Source organism: Rhinolophus hipposideros (genome assembly GCF_964194185.1).
Source record: "Rhinolophus hipposideros genome assembly, chromosome: 11".
Lineage (NCBI taxonomy): Eukaryota > Metazoa > Chordata > Mammalia > Chiroptera > Rhinolophidae > Rhinolophus > Rhinolophus hipposideros.
In genome coordinates, this window is record NC_138057.1 from 59,304,486 (window position 1) to 59,326,772 (window position 22,287).

Genomic DNA, 22,287 nt, shown 5'->3' on the forward strand with positions numbered 1-22,287 from the left:
GTTTGAAGTGGGGGGAGAAAATCCTGCTTTGCTTACTGTTACAAAGATAATATCTTACTGAATGTTATTTTTACATGACTTTTGTTGGTGTTCTGTTTTTTTCTGTTTTTTTTTTAACTATCCACTTGAATCATTCCTGGTCTATATATACTTTTTCCAGGGAACAAAATTAGCAACCCTGTTAAAAATGGGCTACTTTGAGATGGTAATGGGTAAAGGCTTGATTTGAGAGGGTTACTGTTGTTGTTTCATTAGCTTTTAGGTTGTACACTAAGTTTTAACCCAAAATATAACATGATATTTTTCTTCCAAGATTATACTTGATGGGAGACAGAGGGATGAAAATGGATTTTGAAACATTAAAGTTATAATGAAACACTTTGTAATGCATCGTTTATAAATAGACATCAATCCAAATATATAGAAGGTGTATTTCCTTTGTCAGACTTTAAACTTTGTTTTGAATTCTTAAGGTGCATCTTTTGGATTTCATGAAATTCCTGACTTAATTGCCTTTTTTTCCTTCAGAAGAGCTATTATTTCATTTTTAACATCTCTGGGGAAAATGTATTTCATCAGACATATTTTATGTTTGTATATTTGTTTACACTGTATATTTATGCCCTCATCAAACTTTATTAGACAGGTTTAATAAATAAAGGTAGGTCTTCAGAATTAACCAAAGTAATTTTAAGGTAACAGGTTAACCAGTTCAATTAATGAACTTTATAGGAAAACACATAGCAGATTAAAAAAAAGTTTAGGTTATATTTCTTTATTAAGCATTTCTCAGGATGTAGTAACTCTATTGTTAGATAAATCTCTTGGTTAAATGTGGGTTCCTACTGGAAAGTATAACATTAATTTGATAATTTCACAAACGTGAAGAAATCCAAATAGTTAATCATATTGCAGAGATATTCCTCCATTTAATGACAGGGTAATGAAGTTCAAATAAATAAAAATTTAAGTAAAAACAATGTGTATCTGTATATCACACCATTGTCAACAAGCATATGAGGCCACACTGTGAGGTGAGTGTAGCAGATGAGAGAGACTGAAATGACTTTCCCAAAAGTCTGGCGGGCAGTGGAATATCCAGTGCAGACCACGAGCTTTTCTCTTGTATGCACCTGCATCTCGTGTCAGGAGAAGTGAACATTGAACTCTTAGAGAATAATTTGGACGATAGTTTCATTTCTCCTTTTTGATTGCCTCATGAAATTAACACAAATTTTTAGCCTTGTGTTATTTCTTGTAGCAAGACTACCCATATATTGTTATTCCTTTTTTTTACTCATTATTTTGAAATAATTTTACACTCAAAGAGAAGTTGCAAAAATAGTGCAGACTTCCACATATTTTTTTTTCCTTTGTAGGTAGTGTTCATGCTGTCAAATATTGTTTAACTCTTTAATGCTGTTGACATGTGTGAAACATAAAATATTACCATTTAGATACTTGAGGACATAGAAGGAAAAGGGCTCCACTCACTCAGGTCTACTTCTCAAATGAGGCTGTAATCATTTTTATGCCCCCCTTCATAGCTCGCTGATGACTGCAAACATATTCTCATCATCAGGTTTCTGTAAATGTCACTCTTCACATTTAACCTCACAGAGGTTCATTTGGTCAATTTTTAATTTTAAATCCGTGGATTGTGTAGTGTACATTTTGATCTCTTGCAAAGAGAGCCTTCTTATTATTCCAAAAAAGTAGTTAACTTTTTCCTGATTGCTTAGCATAATTGGAACCATAGGTGGATCGCTGTAGGGGCAAGTTTCCTAAGTACAGTGATGCCCTAACTCATGTTTAAAATTTATTTTTTATCTCTACTTGCTGCTTCTTTGCCTCTGAGCATTTTAGTGCTCACCTATCTAAGCATTTCTATCTGTAAATGGTAATTTAAAAAAATGAATGGTACATTTTTGAACATTCTTTTCTCAGGTAAGTCTATTTGGATTTGAAAAGAGGCAGACAATCTTTGTGTTTGTTACTTGTACTATGTCCTCTTCTTTCTCTCTGCCAAGTACATTGGTTTCCTCCTTTTCCACTCATTGCCTCATATATCTTGGACTTTATTATCAATACTAGGGCCTTCCGTAGCTATGGAATTTTTTTATACCTGTTTTGTCTGCTGTTTCCTCAGCTTGACTTTGATCACCTTCTGCCGTCCCTCATCCTCAGCCTCTATTTCCTGGTACTTACTAAGCCCTTCATACATATTTGTTGGATAAATTAATGAATGAATCCTGTAAAATCCTGAATACAATTAACGCTTTCTTGCCTTCATGAGTATTATTTCCTCTGTTGGGAAAAATTTTTTTTCTCATTCTTCACATGGCTAAATGCTATTCATCCTTCAGTTTTCAGTATAAATGTTACTTCCAAGGAAGGTCTTTTTTGATCTCACAATTTAAATCAGGTATTTAAAAATACTCTCTCATTATGTCCTATAATTTGTGTAATTATACATTTGTTTTGTGATTATTTGTTAAATATTTGGCTCTTCTAAGTTCTACAAGAGCAGAGGTGACGTCTGTTTTGTTCACTGCTATCTCCTCAGTACCTAGAACATAGTAGGCACTCAATTAAACGTGTGTTGAATGGTAAATAAATTTATTTCCTTATGATATGTTCTAAGAAGTGAATTACTGAGCCTGAGGATCTAATGTATTTTAAGATTACTAATGCATATTGCTTTATTTCCATAAAGGTGATTCCATTTACATTCCCACCAAGTGTCTGAGATTGCTTTATCTTTGCTAGTATTACTGGTTTTTATTTTTTTTACTAATTTATCAACCAAAAAATGGTGTTTTATAGTTTTAATTTGCATTTCTTTGATTATTCATGAACGTGAACCTTTTCTCCCCCATGTTCAGTTAGCCTCTTATGAAGACTGTTGTGCTAGCATATCTGTTCTTGATCTTCTTATCTCTAAATCTTCTCCATCTGTTTTACTGTGATAGGATTATGGTCTTTAAAACACTTTATTGTCATGTCCCTGCCTTTCTTCTAGTGTTGTTTCCTTTAGTGTTGAGGGTGAGCCCACTTAGCCCCTGCCATTCCAAGGCTTTTTGTGATTTAGACCCACTGTACCTATTCAGTACTCTCTCACTGTTGTATTCGTATTATCCATGGTACTCAGTTGATTCTACCTCCATGCCGTTCCGTCTACCTCTCTGCCAATCTGAATTCTTAAAAGACTTACGGTGGATCTCATAACTAAACTCTTAATTCCATAGTGATCTTTCCTTTATTACTTGAACTTTCCTATCTCACACTGGTTTTTCTGTTGCCTCTAAGTTGTTCTCTATTAATTCCGTTTCTCATCTGCCTGTATTCATTATCAGTTGCTAGATAACAATGTTACCATAAACTGAGTGGCTTAAAACAACACACAGACACATTTACTATCTCTCAGTTTCTGTGGGCCAGCAAGGAATCTGGATATGCTTAGTTGGGTCACCTGCTTCAGAGTCTCTCACAGGCTGCAGTCAAGGTGTCAGTCAGGGCTGGGCTCTCTTCTGGAAGTTCCCCTTCCAAGTTCATGTGGTTTTTGGCAGCATACAGTCCTTGAGGATTGCTGGACTGAGAGCCTTAGTTCTTTACTGGCTGTCAGCTGGAGGACCTCTCCATATGGCAGCTTACTTCAAAGCCAGCAGCAGAGAGCATCAGTAGAGAGTCTGCTAGCAAGAAGGAAGTTCCAGTCTTCTATAGTGTATTTATGAAAGTGATATCCTGTCACCTTTGCCATAGTCTACTGCTCAGAAGCAAGTCTCAGATCTTACCAAAACTCAAGGGTGGCAAACAAAGGGTGTTAAACAAGGGTGTGAATTTGAGGAGGTAGGGATGATTGAGCCATTTTAGAGTCTGTCTGCCGTACTGTCCATCTCTGTGTCCCTGGAGCACCATGTTTTGTTCTCCCAGGTTTGAGTTACTTCGTAAGAGCTTATTAATTATGATAAAGTAGGAAGGAGGAAAGTCAGGGAAGAAATAGGAAGGGAAATGCTTTTAACATCTTATAACCTGAAAATAAAATGCCAAGATGACGATAATGATTCTATTAGTGGTAAAGAAAAGGCAATATTTTATTTTCTTCTAATTCTAATTATAATGTGTTCTTTTTCTCCAAGTAATATTTTTGACCTGATCACATATTTACTATAGCAATAAGGTTGTATAGGAAAATGGCAGACAGTATTATATGAGAAATAAAAAGGCCCCAACTTCAAATCGATTATATTCCCAAAGTTGATCTTTAAGTTGGTTGTTTGAGATGTATGAATCTTTTCTGCTTGGGAACAATGCTGTGACTAAGGCTCTGAGGCTGGGTCAGTTTAGAAAAGCTCATTTATCTTACTTAGAACCTTAAAGTGCCAGAGATGAAAGGGCTTTCTAAGATTACCTAGCCTGTAGCTTCCTTAATGCATCCCATCAAATTTTTGTGAGTTTCAGTTAAGGCCCGGAGAAGAAAATGACTTTTCATAACTCAGTTTTGTAGCTGAGCTATGGTGGCTGGCGATAATGGTACATAAGACATGGGTATGGCTTACAGCCAATTTTTTTGGTGCTAGGAAGTGGGGTGGTAATAATATATTTTGAACTCTGATTGACAGTTCCAAAAACATACCTTTTCTGCCACATTCTAGATTGCCTACAATTTTCCAAACCATAAAGCCAGCCTTAGAGTGTTTGTGTCAATTTTTAGACGGATGATGATGATGAGGATGAGGATGATGACGATGATGGTAACTCATTGTTCTGAGAACTCATTGTTCTCAGAGAGGAAGTCCTCAAACTTCCTATCAATTTGGATAAAGCAGGGGTGCTTTTAGTTCTAAGATGCCTGTATTAGTAGATATGGGACGATGCTGGGGCGAAGTTTCTCGCTCTGCTGGCCCTTGGGGAGATGATTGGAGGAGAGAAGGTATTGTGTTTGTACTACGGACATACCCTTGTCCTGGGTGCCTGGGATAGGAGTGGCTATTGGGATACACAGGTTGTTGTAAAGCCTGGTGAGGGTAAGTAGAGAACTGCTGTGTGTTTTTTTTGATAAAGGCATTATATAATTATTATACATAATACATTCTACAATCCTAACACAGAGCTTAGTGTCCACTTTCTTTGATACTCTAAAAAAATTTCCCCTTTGTATCTCACCTATGAATATTGATTTTTCCATAAAGGTTCTCAAGATATATTTTTTGTGCAAATATAACTTTCTTCTTTATCTTTTTGTATTCTCTCTAAGGAACCCAGTTAAAGTCCCAATTACTGATAAAATCTCTGTGGTCCTAAAATGCCTCTCAGATTTCAGATAATCAGTGTTCACAAGATGTACAGGAAGTAGAGATTTGAGGAAGTTGATGGCATGCATGACTATTATCTAGAAAGGACATTTTGTTTGAGACTTTTTTCAGTTTCCTTCATACCTTTTAGCAGAGGATCTGGTAAAAATTAGAGTGTAAGTTTTATTTTTTTAACTTTCTCATTCCCCAGAAATCCACAGCTTAGAATGTTTGTGCTTCAAAGGCCTTTGAGATCATTGAGTCCTTTCATTTAACAGGTGAAGAAACTGGGGTCTAGGACACATGGGTGACATGATGAAGACAGTATACGCCTATATCAGGACTAGCTCTCTACTTTCCACTCTCAGTCTAGTGATCTTTGTATTACCGTTTCTCCAAAAATAAGAGCTAGCCAGACAGTCAGTTCTAATGCGTCTTTTGGAGCAAAAATTAATAAGACCCCGTCTTAATTTACAATAATATAAGGCCGGGTATGTAATATAACATAATATATGATATAATGTAATAGTATAATACCAGGTCTTATATTAATTTTTGCTCCAAAAGACACAGTAGAGCTGATTGTCTGGCTAGGTCTTATTTTGGGGGAAACGCTATGTACTGCACTGTCTTTGGTAAGCTACTCCGTGATCTAGTATCCTGCCTTTTTCACTGTTGGAGCCTCTCCTTCCCAACATTTCAACATGAAAGAAGCTTTTGGTAGCAAATGCAGAGAAGAAGGTTATATAAATTAATGAAGTTATAACTAAAGAAGTTTTGAACCAAAGCACTTACATAATCTATGAAAGCTTTAAAATAATTTGAAGGCAGTCTTTGCTTCTTTCTCTGTCAGGTAAAGAATATGAATTTTAATGATGAAAGGTATAATTCTCATTTCACATTTGGATATTTTTACCATTTGTATTTTAAGTATTTACTGGAAAACATGTGGCTTAAACTGATAACGTTAATTTTTAGTAAGATAATGGATTGTTTAATAGACAATAGTCTTGTTTTAAGGAAACCCTATTTTTCCTTAAAATAAGGAAAAATCCCTATAATCTCTACATGGATACTAAGTAGGACTTCAGTGGCACTGATTACCTTCCCTGAAGCTCAGAGCTCTGTAGGTTTAGTCTGTAGGTCTGGTTCAGTCTACCCAGTGATTGCTAATTACTTATTAACTTTTAAAAAGTCTTATTGAGAGGGTTAGTTCTGATATTACACCAATGTGGAGAATGTGTTCACTTTTTAAATTACTTATGAGAAGGTTGCCAAGCCTTTCTGGGCTCATACCACACCCTATCACCATCTGTTTTAGGAAGAACATTTCTCTTTAGTTAACATGTAAAATACACTTCTTTTGAAGACCTTTTAAAGTTATCACATCTTGTTGACTGCATATTTGTCCCTGTTTGAAAAGAAAAAGAACTAGAAAAGTACAGATATAATTTGCTAAAAAGCTTGCTTTGAGGATCCTTTTCATTATTAAGTACGTAGTACAGTTCTTCATGTTTATGTGACTAGGACTTATTTCTCTTCCTCCCCATAACTTAAATCAAATTACTCTTTACTGAATGACTATCCTTCACCATTCTTGAAAATTCTGCTTATTGGTTTTTGTCCTCAGCAAACACTTATTTAAAATCTCCTGTGTGCTAGAGACCTCGATTAGAAATAATAAAATAGGAAACAACCTAAATGACTGAAAAAAGAGGTTTGGGTAAATTCATTCATTCATTCATTCATTCATTCATTATATTTCTTGGACACCCTCTTTGGATTCAACTCTGGAGATGATACACTTGAGCAAAATAGGTGCATTGTTTTATCTCATGGAATTTATAATCTGTGGAGAAAACTGAATTTAATAAAAATCATCGTCCAGTCACAGCTCTCGGGAGAGGTATAAAAGCATGAGGGACGTTCTAACAAGGACCTAAGCCCAGCCTGCTGTTCTATGGAGCAGTAAAAATGAATGATGTCCATTGACATGGAATAGCAACATAACATTATTAGGGAAAAAATGTTATAAAGCAGTATATAGTATAATATATATACTATGATTTATATATTTATATATATTATGAATTAAATATATTAATGTATACTTATATATTATAATGATTTATTTATATACATGCACATAGAAAAGTATAAAATGATACAAAAATATTAACAGTGTGGTTAAGTGTTGAATTGTGGATGGTTTTTAATTTTCTTTTATATGCATCTCTTTTTTTCTAAATTTTCTACAATCAATGTATATTACTTAGGTTATGAAAAAAATTAGAAAGAGTAAAAGGCACTCACAGTCTCTGTCCTAGAAGAGCTTGCATTGGTGAGGAAGACAAAATACACAGATAAAGTTATGACAAAGGAATGTGGGACATCCTATAAAAATGTTGTATATTGAATGCTGGTTAACTCCAGCAGGCAGGTGGGGAAAGGAAAATAAGGCAATTTGATGGTAGCATGGAGAACACCATTGTATTAGTTTCTGCTACTGCAGTAACAAATTGCCACAAACTAAGTGGCTTAAAACAACAAAGTTCTCTAAATCAGAAGTCTGGGCATAGCATGGCTCAGCTGGTTTCCTCCTTCAGATTTCACAGGGCTGAAATCAAGTGTTGGCAAAGCTGCTGCGTTCCTCACTAGAGGCTCTGGGAAATGAATCTTTTCCCAAGCTCATTAAGGTTGTCGGCAGAATTGGTTCCCCTGTGGCTATAGGACTCAGGTCCCATTTCCTTGATGGCCATTAGCCAGGAGTCATTCTCAGCTTCTAGAGGTAGCCTATGTATTCTATAGCCTATTTGTGGCTCATGGTCCCTTTCCTTCAACAACAGCGTGTCGGATCCTTCTCGTGTTTCCATCCCTCTGACCTACCCTTTCAGGGTAGCATCTTGGTTTCAGACTGTGCATGTGGGTTAAAGAATCTCTTCAATGACTGGGGACTCAGGGACAGAGTCGTTTTAAGTAGAGTTTTAGAGCCCCAGTTAGGTGGGTTGAAGATTCAGAGCAGGGCTTGCATTCTATAGCAGGGGAAAAATCAAATAAAGCAGGTCTCTGGAAGGACGGTATACATAGATGTGATGTGGGGGAAGGTGGTGAATGGATGGTCATGTGGGTTCTTAGGCTGAGCGACGGCTCCAAGACCCATCTCTAGTGAGGATAGGATTTGGATTACAATGCCAAGATTGGTTCTCATTGGCTGAGTGTACAAATTGGAGCTCTGAAGGCCAGGCTAAAGCCAGGTGAAAACTGGCATACGCAGGAGGGAGCTCCCAACTCTTTGTTGTGGAACTGTAGAGGCTTAGAAAAGAAAAGGTAGTATTTATCCACTGTGCTAATGTTTGAGTTTTACAGAGTGTCAGGGGTATTCTTCAGAACAACCCAGTAGATCACTTGCTCATTCCCATACTCAGGGATAAGTTTGAACAAATGTAGATACTCGAAGTCTCGGATAATTTTAGTTTTGCTTTGAGGGAAAGAACTCTCCTCTCTGCCTCCTGCCAAATACTCTTTGATTTCTAACATTATCCTACAACCTTTACTAGTTTGGCTCAACATGAAAAAGAGCAGCCTAGATAGATACTTCTCTTGAACTTGAATTTGTGGACTCATTTTTCCACAAATTTCCAAGCATTTGGAAACAATAACATTTATTATATTCTAATGGAAATTTCCTGTATTATGTCTGCAAGTTTTCCTGAACTTTCATTTTTCTCTCATGGCAACTGTTTGAAGTTATAAAAATGATAGCTAAATTTTTGAAGGTGAATTTATGGGGGCATACTTGGAAAATAGTTTTTGTCATTTTGTGACCATACCACTCTTTAGCCTGAATTTTTTTCAACTCTGTATGAAGGTAATATCTGTATTGCTAGTGTAATTCTGTCTCTAAGGTAATATTTGTCATGGATGATACTGCTGGCAATTTGGAAGAAGAAATCCAACTGCATACTTTGAAAAATGCAGGAGTTGAAAGTCAAAATGTTTTGCAGATTCTAAATAGGGAAGTAAAAAGCTACGTAATAGAATTAGATAATATGCATGCACCAAGGTAAGGATAGGAGGATTGTTTTTTCTGTTACCTGCCTAGGTGTGTATACTTGACATATTTAAGTTAAGCAGCTGGCTACACATGCCCAATCCAGAGTCTCACTACCTGGGTTGGTTCTAGGTTAACCAGGCAGCTGTAAAGATTCCAAAAAGCTTTAGTCATTGTACATAAGCTCATGGATATGATCTTTGAAATATACTTTTGACAATTATTAAGTACTTCAACTATGAATTTTATTATTATTAGTTTGCCACCTGTTTATGTTTATTTGGATATGAGAGTTGAGGGCAACTGAGAAGTTAGAGGGTACAGTCCACACAATGACCATTCTCACTCTGATACCAATTACAAGTTCAGGGGTCCACAAGACCACCTTTACTTCTGACACCAGTTTCAAGTTCAGGGGTCCACAAGAGCACCCTGAGGTTTGATAATTTGCCTGAAAGTCTCACAGAACTGACTGAAATCGATTATATTCACAGTATGGTTTATTACAGGGAAAGGCTACAGATTAAAATCAGTCAACGAGAGAAATGCATAGGGCATAGCTTCCTCTGTTCTCTCCCCAGAAAGTCAGGGCATGTTACCTTCCTGGCATTATTGTGTGACAATACACATGGAGAACTGCCAACCTGTAAACTCACCCACACTTCAGTGTTCAGAATTTTACTGGGGCTCCATTACGCCGCCATGATTCCTTGCCCACGTTGCTGATTTCAGTGCCAGCCCCTCTGTCCAGCTGATAACACATGATCCCAAAATCCAAGTCTACATGACATTGCTGGTCTTTCTATTAAGGGTGGCCAATCTGCACTCTAAATGCTATCTGGTGTGGCCTGCTCCCACCCTAAATCACAGTTACACTAGCAGCCATGACCCAAGGCCCCAGGCAAATAAGATGCTCCTTAAAGCCTTAGCGATTAACTCCCAGAAGCTCAGGGCAGAGCCCAGACCGCTTTCTGGGTCCCTTAAATTCTTTACTATCCACTGGAATCCTTTAGATTAAGTTGGATTTTGTAAAGTATATTTTCAAGAAGAAACTTAAAATATTTTATTTTTATAGTTTTATTAAAGTATAATTTACATATAACAATTTATCCATTTTAAATGTACAGTTAGAGTTTGGGGAACTGTATACAGTCATGTACCATCTACCACAACCCACACTTCTGTTGCCCCCAGAAAATTACTTCATTCCCCATTGTCATTAATCCTTACTCCCATCCTTGTCCCCAAGCAACCCCTGATCCGCTTTCTGTCAGTACAGTTTTGCCTTTCCTAGAATTTCATATACATGGAATCATATAGTGTATAGTGTTTTGTGTCTGGCTTTTTAAACATAGCGTAATAATGTTTTTGAGATTTATCCATGTTGTTAAATACATCAGTAGTTTGTTTCTTTTTAATAACTGAGTATTATTCCACTGTGTGGGTATACAACATTTTGTTTATCTATTCCAATTTTTTGATATTTGGGTTATTTCCATATTTAAAATTATTTTTTTCTATTGTGAATAACACTGCTTTGAAAATTTGTGTACATGATAGTGTATGGACGTATATTTCATTACTTTTGGGTGGATACCTACCATGTTTTCCCGAAAATAAGACCTAGCCAGATAATCAGCTCTAATGCGTCTTTTGGAGCAAAAATTAATATAAGACCCAGTCTTATTTTACGATAATATAAGGCCGGGTCTTAAAATATAATATAATGTAATATAATGTAATGTAATATAATATAATATAATGTAATACCAGGTCTTATATTAATGTATGCTCCAAAAGATACATTAGAGCTGATTATTAGGCTCGGTCTTATTTCAGGGCAACAGGGTAGGAGTGGGATTGCTGAGTCATATGGTGAGGGTATGTTTAACTTTATAAGAACTTGCCAAGCTGTTTTTCAAAGTGGTTGCACTGTTTTGCATTCCCAGTAGGAAAGTAGGAGGGTTATAGTTGCTCTACCTCCTCACTAACATTTCATATTGTCAGTCTTTTTAATTTTAACTATTCTAGTGTGTGTGTAGTGATATCTCATTGTGGTTTTAATTTGCATGTTTCTAGTGACCAATGATATTGAGCGTCTTTTTAAGTGCTGGTTGACCATCCATATATCTTCTTTTGAACATTAAAAAAAAGACAAATTAGTGTTTTAAAAAGTCATAGGGGTTCTTTATATATTCTGAATACAAGACCTTTGTCAGGTATATGTTTTGCAAATATTCCTCTTATCTGTGGTTTCTCTTTTCATTTTCTTAATGGTGTCTTTCAACAAGCAAAAGGTTTTTATTTTGATGAAGTCTAATTTATCCATTAGATACATTTAAAAACATGTACACAAAAATGTGTCTTTTTAATGGCTTTTGCTTTTCGTGTTCTAAGAAATCATCAATATACCCCAAAGTCACAAAGACTTTTTTCTGTTTCCTTCTAGAATTTTTTTATTTAGCTTTTATGTTCATGTCTATGATCTATTTTGATTTAATGTTTACATACGATGTGAAGAGGTCAAGGTTTATCCCTTTTTTTGCCCCATATAAAAATCCAGTTATTTCAGCATCATTTATTGAAAATGATGCTTTTGTCAAAAATAGATTTTAAGTCTGAGGACATGAAAGAAAATTGATGGAATTTCTAGTTGTGGCATAAACATTATCTAAAATTAAACAGGATAATGATATCTTTTTTATAGCATTGTTTTAAACAACTAGTTGCAACAAATCAGGTAAAAGAAATAAGTGGAATGTGTGAAGGTCAGTAGAGAGAAAACTAATACTATTTGACAATGACAAGGGACTATAACCTGAATGTTTAAGAGATTAAAGAAAAACATGTCTTGAAATGAGATGCTTAAATCCTGGGTTATAAAACATACACCTAACTGAATTCAGTGATTTATCAGTAGAGAAAATATAATGAAAAAGCTAATACTTGTTTTATTAAAAAATAAAATCTAACAAGATAATAGGGTCAAATACAGAGAATTATAATATTTTCATAGAAAGAAAGGAAAACAAATAATAAGAGATATATAATCTACTCCTGGCTGAGTAGTCTTAATATAATAAATATGACAATGCTAACAAAGCTAATTTACAGATTTAATACAATACCAGTCAAGATCCCAATAGGATGTTGAATTGAACTTGATTGATAGTATAAATCACACAGTAAAGGCGCAAGCAAGAACTTCAGGGGGGAAAACCTTTTTAAAAATTATTCTTGTTCGAAAAATAATTTGAGAGGATTAGAATTAGGTGCATATATTAAGATAATTAAATGGGGATAAAAGATCAGGAGCCATGCCAGGAAGTAGAGAAGAGATTAGACCAGAAATCTAGGCTAAGTGTAGTTACTGAAGTTGAGCACCAAATTAACTGAACTTTTCTGTCTTTGAAGGTAGAAAGGGAAACTGCGGGTTTCCCCAGAGGTTGCACATCCAGAGACCTCTAAGCAATTACCATAAATCACTTAAGTGGGCTGGAAATGAGACAACAAGGAATGTTGGACACATTGAACTTGTGTGTGTCCCATAAAAGGAGACAGTTACTACTCGGTTCTAGCTGATTTTTGGCATGTGGTTTGATGAGCCCAGTGATACTAATTTATCAGGAGATGCCAGAAAGCAATCTATTGGTGGAAAGAGAGGAGAGTAGAAGCTCACAGGACCTATTGTCTTTGTTTATTCGGGCCGCTATAACAAAATATCACAGACTGGCTGGCTTATAAAACAACAGAAATTTATGTCCCGTAGGTCTGGAGACTGGAAGTCCAAGATCAAGGTACTGGCATGATCCCATTCTTAGGAGGGCCTTCTTTCTGGGTCATAGCTGGCATCGTCTTGCCCTCACATGGTAGAAGGGGATAGGGATCTGTCTGGAACCCCTTTTATAAGGCTCTAGTCCCATTCATGTGGGCTCCACTGGACTGGCCTAATCACCCCCCAAAGGCACCTAATAACATCACCTTTGGAAGTTAGGATTCAACATAGGAATTTGTGGGGGACACATTCAGACCATAACACTTATCCATCGTCTGGTTTTTAAATATTGGCAATTAGTGTACTGGCCAAACAAAACATATCAAGGGGAGGTGTTACTTATTGTCTGAGTCAGGTTATGTATCAATAGTTGTCATTATCTAATTAATGATTATGTAGCTTAGAGGGAAACAAAAGGAGTTTTGCCATTCAAGACCAAAAGCTATTCCAATATATGTTATTAACAAGACTACCTGAAGGTAGATGAATTACAGTGATGGAAACAAAATAGAAATATCAGAAATAAATTGATGGTGGTTTAATGTATGAGTAATCAAGTAAAATAAAAACTAAAAGCAGTCAGTGTGTAACAAAAGACATCTTTGAATGATGCCATGAAGAAAAAAACTATTATACATTTAGATCTATTTTAATTGTATGTTATGCAAAATAAATTCCACATGAGTGAAATATTTGAAAACAAATATTATACAGTACTTACCTTTGTCGTGGAGAGATCATTTATACATTGTTGAAGCAATAACGAAATAAAGTAGTAACCAAAGTAGGTATGTTTGATCAAACAGTTTGATTCTCTGATATAAAGATAAAAGCAGGATAATGGGAATGGTATTTGTAGTTTTTCTATGATGGATAAAATTTTTCATGTCATTGGGGATGTAGGCAGATAACCAATGGCGGATTGCACTGGAGGAAATAACACCAATAATATGTTTGGCCTAAAAATCTTCATTTGTAAAATTAAGATAATAGTAGCACATAGTAGCAAGGGTGTTTTGGAGAAATAATATAAATGATGTATACTCTTTCGCACATAGCCTGGAAACATACATGTTAACTGCTATTATTATGATCGTCTTCATTATCATCTTCTTCTGAAACAAGTTTCAAAGTTACTTGTCAGAGCTCCTTCCCTTTTTAACCAGATGGGGAAAACACGCTAGTTTAACCAGCTTTGTATTTGTGTAGTTTTTAAAGTGCTTTCACATGTTCTTTCTCATTGATTTTCACTCTGACCCTGGGAGCCATTTGAATTTCTTCTCTGTGGGGGCTTTCAGGATTCGTTCTTCCATAGTCATAGCTTGTAGTTTGTCATCACCCTTAATTGCTCCACCTATAAAATCACTTCAAACTAATTATTCAGGAATTCCCCATTCTGACTACAGCCTTCTCTCCTTCCAGCTTGCATGTTCTTTGCCCACTTGACCCATTCTTTGACTTCTACTCCTTTGACTCCTATGCTTCCAAAGTGCTCTTCTTTCTCTACTTTTATGCTTATTTTCTCTTGGACTATAATTTTTTTCATAATATTTTGACATTATTGAGTGCCTGTTTCTGCCTTACTCTGTCTTTCTCAAAGATGGACAAAGGATTCAAACAGACATTTCTCCAAAGAAGAGAGATGACTGGCCCATAAGCACATGAAAAGATTTGGACATCAAGGAAATGCAAATCAAAGTCGCAAGGAGATACCACCTCATATCCACTAGCATAGTTATAATAAAAAAGACATATAGTTACAGGTATTGGCAAGGATGTGGAGAAATTAGATTCCTCATACATTGCTGCTGGGAACATAAAATTGGAAAACAGTCTGGCAGTTCCTTAAAATATTAAACAAGGAGTTACCCATGTGACCCAGCAGTTACTCCTCGGTATCTATCCAAGAGAAGTAAATGTCCACACAAGGACTGCATACAAATGTTCATAGTAGCATTATTCATAATAGCCAAAAAAGGAAAACAACACAAATGTGTACTAACTGATGAATGGATAAACAAAATGTGGTATGCCAGTGGAATATTATTCAGCCATAAAAAGGAATCACGTACCGATTGATGCTATAATATAGATGAGCTTTGAAAACATGCTATGTAAAGGAAGCTGGTATCAAAAGACCACATATTAAATGAGTCCACTTATGTGAACTGTCCAGAGTAAGCAAATCCAGAAAGTAGATTAGTGGTTGCCGAGGGCTAGGGGTTAGGGAATGGAAGGTGGTGACTGCTAGTGGGTTTGAGGTTTCTTTATGGGGTAACTACTTGTTCTAAAATTAGATTATGGTATGAATAAACAACTCGGTAAAATATACTTAAAAACAGTGAATTATAGAAAACATTGAATTGTACTATTTATAGGTGAATTTTATGGTATGTAGATTATATGTTTATATATCAGTAAAGCCTTTAAAGTAAAAAAAAAAATCTCTGGCCTTTGGCTCTTAGCGCATATTATGTCTCAGTGCTAGAACGAGTTGACTTTGAGAATGCTCCCTCTGAATATGTAGAATTTGAGATTAAATAGAAAACATTTTCTTCCTTGTAGCTCTTGTGAAATATTTTTAAAAGATGTTTTAGTTTGCTTTCTTGTCTTAGTATGAGGACTACAATTTGATGTCTGACACTTGGTTATCATTCTGGGAATTATTTCTCCCTTGATAGTACATGTATAAGGAGATAGACACTGTCTTTTTATAAGAGTCATTTTTGCCCCCGTGCAATTCCATCTCCATGCCTTTGTTTTACAATGTTAGTATCTGTTTTGGTTCTTTGCTTGTCTCACTTTACTCTTGGTTTTATTCTCCTTGGGGCCCTTTGACAATCTGTTCAAAACTATGAAATATGAAGTCTCTCTTTAGAAAACTGCATGTGAACTCGGCATCTGGGGACGCTCACAGTTCTCGGCGCCCAGCCCAGTTTCTTTCAAACTGTCTACTGTTCACGGAATTCTGTGCACACTCAGCTTGGAGGGTGATCACTCTACACCCCCAAGTGCATGTGGGTCAGGCAAAGCGTACACCAACTTCGATGCCGTCTGGGATGCTTTCAACTTTGAAACAGCCATCAAGACCAAAGGTGTGGATGAGGTCACCATTGTCAACATTTTGACCAAGTGCAGCAAGAACAGAGACAGGATATTACCTTCACCTACCAGAGAAGGACCACAAAGGAACTTGCATTAGCACTGAAGTCAGTCTTGTCCAGCCACCAGAAGACGGTGATTTGGAGCCTGTTGAAAACACCTGCTCAGTATGATGCTTCGGAGCTGAAAGCCTCCATGAAGGGGCTGTGGGGACTGAGGAGGACTCTCTCATTGAAATCATCTGCTCACAGGCCAACCAGGAGCTGCAGGAAATTAACAAGAGTCTACAAGGAAATGTACAAGACTGATCTGGAGAAGGACATTATTTCCGACACATCTGGTGACTTCCGCAAGCTGATGGTTGCCCTCTCAAAGGGCTCTGTTATTGATTGTGAACTGATTGACCAAGATGCCTGGGATCTCAACGATGCTAAAGTGAAGAGGAAAGGAACTGATGTTCCAAAATGGATCAGCATCATGACTGACTGGAGTGTGTATCACCTCCAGAAAATATTTGAAAGGTACAAGAGCTACAGCCCTTATGACATGTTGGAGAGCATCGAGAAGGAAATCAAGGGAGACCTGGAAATGCTTTCCTGAACCTGGTCCAGTGTATTCAGAACAAGGCCCTGTATTTTGCTAACCAACTGTACGATTCCATGGAGGGCAAGGGGACTTGTGATAAGGTCCCGATCAGAATCATGGTTTCCCACAATGAAGTGGACATGTTGAAAATTAGGTCTGAATTCAAGGGAAAGTCCCTCTACTACTACACCCAGCAAGACACCAAGGGTGACTACCGGAAAGCGCTGCTGTACCTGTGTGGTGGCGTTGACGGAAGCCCACGATGGCACGAGCATCCAGGAACAGTGCCCCTGTGCTTCCATCGAACAATTCTAGAAAATCAGCTTGTGGCTAACACCCCCGTGCCCATACCCATGAGGATGACGTTAGCGTTGGCTGCTGCCCCATCCTTGTTTCAGTTGCCTAATCATTGCCTGGCTTTCCCGTAAACAAAGAAATGAACATTCCAAGGAGTTGGAAGTGAAATCTATGATGTGAAACACTTTGCCTCTTTGTGTACTGTGTCATAAATAGACAAATAAACTGAATTTTTACTTTAGAAACAAACAAAAAAGGAAAACTACATGTGAATTTGCACATGAAATTTTGCTTATAATTTCAGAAGGGTCACAAATTTTCACATAGGATAAGAATCGCAATTTACACACTCACCTTGGTGACCTCATGTCCTCCCAGGGGTGAGGTTATCATTTATATGCTGATAATTCCAAAGTCTCTGTCTCTTGTCCAGATTTTTCTGCTGGGACACTGCAGTCAACTGTCTAGGTGCACTCGGACACTCCACAGATACCCGAAACTCAAATTGTCTGAAGTCGAAACACGATATTTATCCACTTATACTCTACTCTTCTTCCTGAGTCCCCGGTCTTAGTGAACGGAACGGAAACCCAAACCAGAATGCCCTAGCCACCCTGGTCTAACTCAGATGCTAAGCATCTTCTTTATTTCTTTCCCTCCACATGTAATTAGTCATCAGGTTTTCATAATTGTGCCTAGCTGCTTTAGAAATCTCCTTTTGATTCCCATTCCAGCCTAGTCCAAGGCATCATTTTCTGGGAGCGATTCAGTAGCCTATTGACCAATCAATCTCCTTACTTTCTTGCTTACCTTTAATTCAGTCTCCACATTGCAACTGGTGAACTCTCAGGGGCTTCCCAGTATCTTTAGGATGAATTCCAAACTTCTAGCATCTTAAAGACCACTTATGCAGCCCTACGTGATCCGGCTCCAGCTTGCCTGTCTAGCCCCTTGTCTCTTTCATCACAGTCCATCGCAACCATCCTGATATTTTTCACTTTCTCAGTGATGCTATACTCTCACTTTATAAGCCTTTTCATGCTCTGTTCCCTCCCTGCTTCCACCTCCTTTCCTGCACACCTTGCTAACTCTTACTCCTTGTTTAGGTCCTGGCTTTAGATTTTCCTTTCTTCTGGACTCCTGACTCTCCCTTCATGGGCACTCTTTTGACGCATCCTCTGCTGTCCTCTTTTCTCTGCTATAATGTTTACACACCTTAGTAATTGCTTCCCTACTCTATGGACTGTAAATGTTGGGAAGGGAGATAATTGTTTATGTCGGTCTTATTTATCACAGTATCGCTAGTGCTTATTTAGCTCTGCACCTAGCAGAGATGTTAATAAATTTCTGTTGAATGAATGAGAACATTTCCTTCTACCTAATATGTCTTCCCTCTACCCCTGCCTCACTTGGCAAAACTTCACATAATTACCATCCATTTCTTAATTCAACAAATAGGAAAGGAGTTCCTGCCTTATTCCAGGCACTATTTTAGGCACTGGGAATATAGTGATGAATTAATTAGACAGTCAAATATCTCCCTTCTGGGAGCTGGTATTCTACCAGTGGGGACAGCTACCAAAGAGGTAGTAAGTAAATTATGCCGTGTGTTAGTGAGTGTAAGCTCTGAGGAAAAGCAAATAAGGCAAGGAAGATGGCTAAGGCGCATCAGAGTGGAGAGCTGGCTTTCTAGATAGGGAGGCCGAGGAAGGCTTCACTGAGAAGGTGGCTTTTGAGTGAAAACGTGAAGCAAGTGAGGGTGCTAAGCAACAGCCGTGCTGCTCCCGTGGAGAAAGAACATTCCAGGCATATAGAAGTGCAAGGGCCCCAAGGTAAGAGAGTGTCAGAGTGTTTGAGGAATGGGAAAGAGACCAGTGGGAGGAGAGGTCAAAGGGTAAGTCAAAGTCTCTGTGTACAGCTGTCTTCATCTGACCCCTGGGCTTCCCCCCAAGTTTTAAATTGTTTTCAGCTCAATGACATTAGTTTGCCAGAAAGGACTATGGAAGTTTCTCTTCTTAGTGGTTACCTGTGCATGGAGGGCTATGGAATTGCTAATGTAGACACTCCCCTGCTGTTTAGAGAGTTCAGCGGTTTCTTTGGAGGTTGGGGAGATACATGCTTGGGCATTTCTTTAACAAGTTCCATTTCTTTCTCAGGATATTTTTGCCTTTTCCTCGTTAGGACTGGGAGGCATTGGGAAGCTCGTCAACCTCCTGGATCTGGTTTCCTACAGTTCAGCTCCGTCCTTTTCTTTTTCTTCTCTAGTCTGTGTCCCTACAATCTTGGGGGCATTATGAACATTGTACAACTCTCTCAGCCTCTCTCAACAATTTTAAAGACAAATTGTTGCTGTCAACTTGTTTCTTTGTCTCCCCATAGCTTTGTTCCAGCAGGTTGAGGGCCAATGAAATTTTGGTTAATTCTGGGTTGCCATCAGTTGTTGGGTTACTTGGGTTTTACCCACACGTTAGTGTGCTGGCCTTATAGCTCTGTCCTTGTACATAGCCTTCATGGGACAGCTGGGTCCCACCCCGATGGGATGATTGGAACTGCCCACCTAGGAAATAAGAGGCCTCCGGGGCAGAATTCTGCTGTGGGTGGTGCATAGATCCAGGCTCTCAGCCGTCTATGGTTAGCAATAGCAGGAGCGTCTGCGAGCCTGGCGTGCTTTTCCTTTTGGTATGATTCACTTGCAGCACTATACTCTGTAGAAAGGGGCTATAAATTGTAAGCTGATATGAGGTTAATAATTGGAAAAATGATCAGACTCCATTTTTATTCCCCTCTGGGGAAAACACACGTCAGGAATCACTAACGCAGAAGGCGACAGAGGAATTGTTGAGCCAGCTTTCCGGTGCTCGGCTTTAGTGCAGCAGCACTTCCATCCTGATCAGAGAGGAGAGAAGCCAAATTCGGCGCAGGCAGCCAGCAGCCGGCGTTATCTGCTTGCCACGTTTTGCTCCAGAAGGCCTTGCTGCAGAGTTGCCATGGCAGCAGGAGGCAATTTAATGGCAAAGGCTCATTTCTGAAGCAATGCCGCTGGTACCCCAGCCTCCCGCTCTCCGGCCATCAACCCGAGCGGCTGTTTAGAGCAGGCCACCACTGCCATGGCCATGTGGGAGCACGTTACCTAATGGAGTGGAGCTGTAAGATCCTCCAATTCCAAGGATGGCTGCTTCTCCCCCTTGCTTCTTAGCACACCACACTTCCATGTCCCATCCTGTTGTCCACCTCATCAAATTGTTTGCAGTTCCTTAAATAATGCCCTTTACACATGCAGTTCCCTCTGCCTGGACTGTTCCTTTCCCCATCTGTCTAGAAGATTCCTACTCACTTTAAAAATTTGGCTTAGATACTGCCTCCTGCTCCATAATGCTTCCTCGGAAACCCTTATCCTCTGTGGATGCTTACACTATTTCATTTCCTCTACCTTCTCAACTTTGCCATATACCATGTGACTTTTGAAATGACTCTGTATACTTGTCTTTTCTTCTCCAGACTGTAACTGACTTGCCTTTAGGAAGTGTTCTGTTGTTGTTTGTTTGTTTGTTTTTATGAATTTCATATCCCCAAGGCCTAGGCCAGGCGTGGACACATAAGAAACACTTAGTAATGTTTGTTGAATGAATCAAGTGTTTTCATATCGTCCTATTTAATTCTGATCCCAGAAGTGTTGCATGCCATAACAGAACTGTCGTATCCAGGTACGACTTCGGCTGCTCTGGTGTCCCACCGGATTGACCCAGTTTAATCAGCTGACTTGATTGGTCTGTACCTGAATCCCCATTACATTTATTCTCACTTTCCGGTTTGAATTGGAATGGCCAAGGTGGACAAAGCAACACTTGGGAATCAGTCTCTGCAGGGTTCACATCAGTGTGGCCTTCAGTTTGTTGCCCAGCTTGTCAGTCTCAGTTCCCTCTTGTTGAATTAGGATGTGTGAGGACAGCATCTAACATGCCCTGTGGCCCCAAGTGAATTCTCAGTAAACCTTACTTTCTTTACCTCGCCCTGTCTTCCGTGAAGAAAGTGAAAGCAAAATAGAAGTTGAAACTAGTTTTGAACCATCTCTGGCATCTTTATCTGCGTGAGATCATTCAGTGTTCATCTTCTTGCTCTGAGCACAGCTTTAAAGGTCACCTTTTTGTGTGTCTCTTGTCCCTTTTCCTGGGATTCATACGTGACTGCCCTTCTGTTGTGTCATTCCCCCGTTTTCATCTTTGGTGCATTTCTCCCCTTCAGTTCGCTTTGTAGTCGCACATTTGATTTATATATCTTTCCTTTTCTGCGTTGTTGGGAATCACTTATTTGTATTTCAAAAATTTCAATTTTAAATGAACTTATCTTTTGCTCTCCTTCAATAAATCCCAGAAACCACCTCAACTGTAGTATATATTCACATGTCTTACCTGCCATCCTCTGTAATGTTTGCTTTACAGTTTAGTCTGAGCATTTTTCTTCAGTCCCCTAACATTTGAGGTCAAAGCTCACTTAGGCTATTTCGCAATGCTCTTTGCAAATATGGTCTTCTCAATATCATATGATCATGTCGTGTACTTCTTGTACCTGCCAATGCCAGCAGGTATCGAGTCTGTTTAGTTTGTATTTTTCTCTTGTTGCTTCTCTTCTTTCTTTAACTCCCACTTTGGGTATTTTATTCATTCCAACTCCTCTAAAAGATGTGAAACATAAACAGAGTTTTTTTAAGTTATTAATAGGTCTAGTCAGAGACTCACTAAGGATAGCAATGAAAATTTACTTTTAACTTAGGTTTCTGTGTTATGTGACAGTAGTTCTGCACCCTGAAAGGATAGGGCATAGGGACATAGTCAGAGTTGGGAATGATCAGAGTTGCCTAAGATGCTTTTTTAAAATTCATATGCCCCATCCCTTTCCCAACCATTTGTCTGGTTGCAGAGTGAATGTAGGCTGAGTGTTTTAAGAAACCTTTCTAGAATCGTTGTAGCTTCTTACCTGGTGTCTCTCCCTTCTCAGTTGAAAAACATTCATCTGTAGATTTGTTAGTTATAATAATCTGGCCTCCCAATGTCATGTTTATTTGAGAGCTGTTAATTGTTTCATTTCAAAAAAATAAAATTGCCACATATACTTCATTTTGTTTTAAGTAAATGTAAAGCCAAGGATATACTTGCCTGGCTAAGGACCTTTTCAAATCAAAAGAC

The 22,287-nt window shown here is 38.1% G+C and overlaps 1 protein-coding gene and 1 pseudogene across 4 annotated transcripts in view; both read left to right on the forward strand.

Annotated features, from left to right (window-relative positions):
• The window catches only part of SLC44A1 (solute carrier family 44 member 1), a 177,501-nt gene that overhangs the window by 62,856 nt on the left and 92,358 nt on the right, over nucleotides 1–22,287 (forward strand). The window lies entirely within an intron of this gene.
• On the forward strand, nucleotides 188–17,235 carry LOC308504698 (annexin A2-like; annotated as a pseudogene). The gene is made up of 3 exons: nucleotides 188–205; nucleotides 2,150–2,200; nucleotides 15,999–17,235. The product of its transcript is annotated as an annexin A2-like (transcript).